This window comes from Pinus tabuliformis, chromosome 3_1 (genome assembly GCF_031772625.1).
Source record: "Pinus tabuliformis cultivar Carrire ecotype Pingquan chromosome 3_1, CPIR1, whole genome shotgun sequence".
NCBI lineage: Eukaryota > Viridiplantae > Streptophyta > Pinopsida > Pinales > Pinaceae > Pinus > Pinus tabuliformis.
This window is the reverse complement of record NC_142301.1, coordinates 758218303-758225828: the sequence shown is the minus strand read 5'-3', so window position 1 is coordinate 758225828 and position 7526 is coordinate 758218303. Positions and strand designations below refer to the sequence as shown.

Genomic DNA, 7526 nt, shown 5'->3' with positions numbered 1-7526 from the left:
ATACTAATAATAACAAAATTGATAATACTAATACTAATCCTAAAAACAAAAAAAATATATAAAGGGCCTAGACAAAGACGGAGAAAATTAAGAAGAGAAGGCGGGAATTTTCCAGCCGTCATCCCTAAAATGACTTCCTTAAACTTAAGATGATGGAAATGAGGAATCTTAGCGATAACCCTAGCCTCCCCAATGCATATATGATGCTTAGTTTTCTCTGCATGTTCGGCCAAGGCTGAGGATTTGGTCCTCCCGTGCTTGATATCAACTTCCCAAAAATTCTTTATATAATAATTAGCTATTTTTTATAATTAATATTCAATTATAAAGATTAATTATTTATAAATAATTTTAAGTAATTAATAATTATAATTAATTATAATAAATAGTTAATGATTTAATTATTAATGTATTAATTATTAATAAAGTAAATTAATATTCATTAATTAATATTAATTTAGTTAATAATTAAAATATCTTAATAAATATTAATCAAGATAATAATTAACCAGATTTATATACCTTGAGTTTTTAATATTAATCTTATTATTATTATTATTAAGTTAATAATTAATTCATTAATAATATTAATTACTAATTATTTATTAGTATTAATTACTAATTATTTATTAATAATTAATAAGGTTTATATATTTTGTGTTTTTAATATTAATTTTAAAGTTAATTATACTAATAATAATAGATTAATAAAATCGAGGGATGTGTTTATAAAATTTTCCGATTAAAATTCATGGATAATTTAAAATTAAAAATAACATTATTATTATTATTATTTCTAAGTGTGGTTCACGGTCATTTGAGTGGTCGCTACATCCACATCCACGAGTAATAAGCGGGTAATAATCCAAGCAGATCCATCCAAAGGGTACCCAAAACGTAACCATTGGCTTGTCTGGTCGAGCCTAACCCCAAGGTTGTTGAGGAGATTTGACCCGATGACCTCCCTATTAGCAAGGTACTTAGCAATGAGAACTAGATTAACGGAGCTATCCTTTGGGGCTATTAATATTGCCTTAATAATAATATTATTATTATTATAAACGGAAGGGATCAATAAACCCATAAGATCAATATTAAAAACCAAAAAATTTATTATTATTATTATTAATTAATACTTTATAATATAATAATTATTTAACACTATTTTATTATTATTATTATATATTTATAAATATTGATATTAATATAAATATTAAATTTATATTATTAATATCTATTAATCATATTTACTAATATTATTGTATATGTAATTAATATTAACCACACTTATTTAAATAAATAAATACAATTAAGCTAATTTAATACTATAATTATATATGATTAGTATCAACCACATTTATTTAAATAAATATAATTAAACTAATTACGCTGTAAGGCGTTTCCCTTTGAAATAAACCCCCCAAAATGCTTTTCTGTCCTAATAGTAGCCGTCGGATCTATTGTTAGACGATTGAACAGAAATCAGCCGTCTAATTTAATAAAAAATGTAATAAAACATTAAAAAACCTTAAACAAGGGTTAACGTATCAGTGATAATACCTACCGAATGAACCCGTCCTGCACACGGATATCTGCGTTTGATGCAGAGGAGAGGAGGGCGAGGGTGTTGAGGAGGGCGGAGTTGTTGCAGAGGAGGGTCGGTTCGGTCATAACTCCTGCATTTCTTGTTCGTGTTTGATCTATAAGGCTGCTCAGATGTTAAATATATTTGATTCGGTCTACTTTGTTCTGAGGGCAAATGAAACTCTCCGGGCTTATGAAGGTTGGTTTGAATTGAGGAATTTGGGATATATAAACACTGGCCATGTTCTCTGGACAATGGAATTGGGGATTTCTCCATAGGGTTTTAGTGTTTCAGGGTTTTGAGACTTGAATACCTCGAAAAGATTTGATGGGCGGGTTTTGAAAGTTAAAATCTCGAAAAAGATTCGATGGGAACAGGTCTTCCGCAGATTTGAGGAATGCAAAACATGGAGGACAATGTGCAAAGCAGCTGGAGTCTCCACAACAACAAAGAAATATGTGCCCGTTACGAGATTCTAGAGAGGGTTGGTAGCGGAACTTATTCGGATGTGTACAGAGGGCGGAGAAAGGAGGACGGTCTAATAGTAGCCCTTAAGGAGGTGCATGATTATCAAAGCTCTTTGAGAGAGATTGAGGCGCTGCAGAGGCTTTGTGGGTGCCCCAATGTTGTGAGGCTCTATGAGTGGTTTTGGAGAGAAAATGAAGACGCAGTTCTGGTTTTGGAGTTTCTGCCTTCCGATCTCTATTCTGTCATTAAGTCTGCTAAGAATAAGGGAGAAAATGGTATTCCCGAGGCCGAGGTTAAGGCCTGGATGATTCAGATCTTGCAAGGGCTGGCTGACTGCCACGCCAATTGGGTTATCCATCGTGACCTAAAGCCCTCTAATCTGCTCATTTCGGCTGATGGAATTCTCAAGCTCGCTGATTTTGGACAGGTAAGTATAGATGATTTAGTGGCTTGCCATCTGCTGCCTCTTTCGTGCTTTTTTTTCTTATCACCTTCAATCCTCCAGCTCTGTTTGACCCTATTTCTTGAAGTGTTTGTACATTCTGTTATGTTTCCCATTTCATGTTTTTAATATTTTAAAATATGCTGAAAGCCTGTTTATGGTTAACTGCATCTTCGTAGTAGTTCAAAATGTTAACAAATCTCACACGTGAAAAGTTCAATCTAAAATCTTGAAAATTTTGACTGATTCAAAGCGCTTTGGAAACTAGATAAATGAATTGATTTTGCCTTTTATTATAACTATTCGAGCAAATGTTGCATAGAAGCGCAAGGTTAATAGTTGCCCAAATTGAAACTGAATAGTGCTTAAAGTTTAGTGATTCTTCGTCAGTAGGATGCCTGAACATTCAATAACTTGGTGATCTATGAATTCGAAAATCAATACTTGCAGGCAAGGATATGTTAGGCCCCTATACTACTAGTGTAACCCCCTATTGTTATTAGTATAACCCACTTATTATATTGATGTACCCATGTAGTGCCCATATTGTTACTATTGTGCCCCATAGAAGCCCACTATTGTTATTATTGTGCCCTTACATTATTATTGTTATGTCGGCTTTGATTATGTTATGACCCCTTAGACTCCTATATATAGAAAGGAGGTTTTTTCATTTGTATCATCCAAGAATTGTTCATTTATGTAATGTAAAGGAGGTTTCCCCCTCGAAGAGGCTGAATTCTAAGGCGTTGATCTATCTTTTCTATCTTTTCTTGAGCTGGTTTCATAACATTTGGTATCAGAGCTTTGGATTCTAGGGTTTCGCTGCTCCAAACAGGTCATCGTGGCATTTTCGCTATAACTTTTTTCTGTGACGTTTCAGAAGTCGCAAAAAAAACCCATTTGAGAAGAAATCGCGCTGAACCTTGGGTCCGAATTTCAGAGCTTTTCGCGCGATATTTGCGGAGATATGATCTGAGGAAGTTGGTCTTTTTGCAGATTCCTGAATTACATTCAAAACAGGTGACCTGGGGAAAATCATCATAACTTTCTCTCTGGGGATCAGATTGAAATTTTGTAAGAAGTTATAGAAAGAGGACGGACTGTAGTTTCTTGTATGCATTTTTCAGATCCAAAGGTTGAAACAGTGACTCGTGGCACCTCGTACAAGTTCGCTCTACTGAACTAGTCTATAATCAGGTCATCTTGGGAGATTGTGCATAACTCTTTCTTGGAGAATCCAATTTGGATCAGACTAGTGGCACTGGAAAGAGGACACAGAGGGCTACTACAGGTCACAATTTTAGAACTTAAAGATCCGAAAGTACAGAGTTACAGCCATTTCAAGGTCGAGCTCCTAAAATCAAGAAAAAGCAAGATGAGGAAGTTTGATGGCAAGGATCCGGTAAATTGGATACTTCAGATGGAGCAATATTTTGATCTACACGGTGTACAACTGTTACAAAAGGTATGTATTGCATCTTCATATTTAGAACCAGATCAATTTTTATGGTACAAAGGGCTTTGTTCTCGTAAACAACTTGTTACGTGGTCAATTTTCACGGAGGAAATGATAGCACATCATGAGGATACAAAGAGCAACACCTTCTTTAGAGCAACACCACAACAATTGGAAAGAGTAAAAGGGCTTTGTGACATAGTGGAAAGCAAAATTATGGAAACCAGCAGTGTACCCCTCACAACTATAAATATGGAAGTGTTGTTTCTCCTAGCCTTCCACAACCTACAAGGGTTACACCACAACAATTGGAAGAAAAAGGAGAAAAAGGGATTTGTTGCAATTGTGATAGCAAATGCACTAAAGGTCATAAGTGTGCTGAGAAGAAATTATTTTACATAGAATCTGAAGAGGAGGAAGAAAAGGATCAAGAAACAACAAAAGAAGAAGATATACGTCAGGACCTAACCCCAGAGAAAGAAGAAATGAATCAGACCATATCTTGTAAAGCATTGACAAGAATTACCACTCCTCAAACTCTCAAGATAGAAGGACATATCAAGAAGAAAAAGGTGCAAGAAGTGAAAGATCACATCGAGAAAGAAGAAATGAATCCAACCACATCTTGTAATTCATTGTTCGAAATTACCACTCTTCAAACTATCAAGATAGGACATATAAAGAAGAAAAATGCTCAAGAAGTGAAAGATCACATCGAGCATCAAGAAATGAATCCGACCATATCTTGTAAAGGATTAGAAGAAATTACCACTCCTCAAACTCTAGAGATAGAAGGACATATCAAGAAGAAAAAGGTTCAAGTAGTGAAGGATCACATCGAGCATCAACAACAAGTTCTCCAACTTTTAAAGGATAACGCCACTTCAGTGCAAAACCAAACAAAACAACAGGTAGATCAACATCGTAGTGAAAAATGTTTTGATGTAGGTGTTTGGGTATTTTTACTGCTACATCTCAAGCAAGCTATTTATGAGAAGGAAATGTTGGCAATACTACATGCACTTAAAAAATGGCGACCTTACCGAATGGGAAGACTCTTCAAGGATGAGGATGTGGAAGCATTGTTTTGTGCTATTTATATTATCCAACTAGATTGGATAAACGAAGCAAGGGATGAATGGAAGAAGGATGAAGAAGTATGGCCACTTATTCAAAAGTTGCAAAATATCCCAATTCAAACAATATTGCCAGAAATTGAAGAGGAAAGAAAAATCATATTGGAACCAGGAGTAGTCATAGAAACAAGAACCCGACAGCTACAAAATCGATCAATTTCAGAGTATCTCATCAAGTGGAAGAACTTACCCGCTGAATATTCCACATGGGAGGACAAGAATTTTATACAGAAGCATCAAGAACTACTCAAGCGTTGAGGACAACGCTTTTTGAAGGAGAGGGGCATGTTAGGCCCCTATACTACTAGTGTAACCCCTTATTGTTATTAGTATAACCCACTTATTATATTGATGTACCCATGTAGTGCCCATATTGTTACTATTGTGCCCCATAGAAGCCCACTATTGTTATTATTGTGCCCTTACATTATTATTGTTATGTCGGCTTTGATTATGTTATGACCCCTTAGACTCCTATATATAGAAAGGAGGTCTTTTCATTTGTATCGTCCAAGAATTGTTCATTTATGTAATGTAAAGGAGGTTGCCCCCTCGAAGAGGCTGAATTCTAAGGCGTTGATCTATCTTTTCGATCTTTTCTTGAGCTGGTTTCATAACAGGATACTTGAAGAGCCTGAAGCGATCTATGAAGTAGAGTATGGGCTTCCTCAAGAGGGCGATCTATGAAGTAGAGTATGGGCTTCCTCAAGAGGGCGATCTATGAAGTAGAGTATGAGCTTCCTCAAGAGGATATCATTGCTGATGCCCCAGGAGAAAGGTTGATGGAGGAAGATGATAGTGTTAAGGGAGTGCGGAATGAAGGGGAGGAGGATTCATCCACTGCAGTTGAAACTAATTTTGATGATATGGCAGAAACTGCGAATTTGGATTTGAGCTGGAAAAATGAAGGTGATATGGTGATGCAGGGATTCACATCTGGTGTTGGAACTCGATGGTACAGAGCTCCGGAGTTGCTCTATGGAGCAACGATCTATGGAAAAGAAATTGATTTGTGGTCGTTAGGTTGCATTCTGGGGGAGCTCTTGATTTTAGAACCTCTCTTTTCTGGGACTTCAGACATTGATCAACTTAGCAGGCTGGTTAAAGTTCTTGGGACTCCAACAGAAGAAAATTGGCCTGGATGATCCAATCTTCCTGATTATAGGAAACTTTGTTTTCCTGGTGATGGAAGCCCCGTTGGTCTAAAGAACCATGTCCCCAATTGCTTAGACAGCGTGTTTTCTATTTTGGAAAGAATTGTTTGCTATGACCATGCAGCTAGGCCAAATGCTAAAGAGGTACTTGAGAATAAGTATTTTATTGAGGATCCTTATCCTGTCCTCACCCATGAATTGAGAGTTCCTGTTTGCTATGACCCTACAGCTAGGCTAAATGCTAAAGAGGTACTTGAGAATAATTATTTTTTTGAGGATCCTTATCCTGTCCTCACCCATGAATTGAGAGTTCCCTCACCTCTGAGGGAAGAAAACAATTTTTCAGAGGATTGGGCGAAATGGAAGGATATGGAAGTAGATTCTGACTTGGAAAACATTGAGGCTATTTTCATTTATTTTCATGGTGTCTGGAGGATTGGTTTCATGTATAGTTGAGTTATCATTTGTGACAGATTCAATGTCAGATAGTGTGTGGTGTTGATGCCAAGGTTTGTAGAATGGACGAAATGTTTGCCAATTTGTGATGAATTCTGCAGCAGAATGTCCTATATCTTGTACGATATGGTGAAAGGTTTTGTATAGCATAAGTTCAACTCTGCAAAAGTCAGCATAGCAAGGTTCAGTTGTGGATGGTATGGAGGAGTAACGTGGTATGACTTGAATAATTACTTTTGTAGGTCTTTGTTTCCATTTGTTTGTTTTGTGACGAGGATCATATGACCAAGATCTTGCTACTTCTATAAGTGATGTGGATTCTAGGATAGAAGGGTGCTGGATATATGTATCTATGATGTGTGGGGATGTAGTGGAGGTGGTGTTCGTTTGTGGAAGGTGCATAAGAATTTTTTGGTTTACGTTTAAAGAAAAGAATGGTCGACTACACAATTTTAATGGTAATTTTGGCAGCATATGGCAGGTTTCTTGTGCTACAGTGTCACGATCAACAAGGGTTTCTGCAAGAAATTTTCGAAATGCAAATGTTGCTGGGTCAGCAATGGGTGAAGCGAGGACAATTCTACGTAGCATGTGGTGGAAGATTTCAAGGTTTTTTTTTTGGATGCATATTTGGCGATATATTTTTCTGCAGCGTGTATGGAGAGTACAGGTTGGCAGTCAACATTTGCACGCCAAATAGATAAGATGGTAGGGTTATGGGTATTGAGTCGATCATCGTTGCGAGCAAGGGTGTATGTTTTTTGGCCATTGGAGTCAATGAATAAGGCTGATTTTGGATGTAATTCCCATGGTGCTTTATAACGAC

General features: G+C 36.4%; 1 pseudogene; it reads left to right on the top strand.

The window, feature by feature from the left end:
- The first annotated feature begins 1982 nt into the window (after positions 1-1982).
- LOC149189588 (cyclin-dependent kinase F-1 pseudogene) lies at positions 1983-6700 on the top strand (annotated as a pseudogene).
- Positions 6701-7526: the final 826 nt, after the last annotated feature.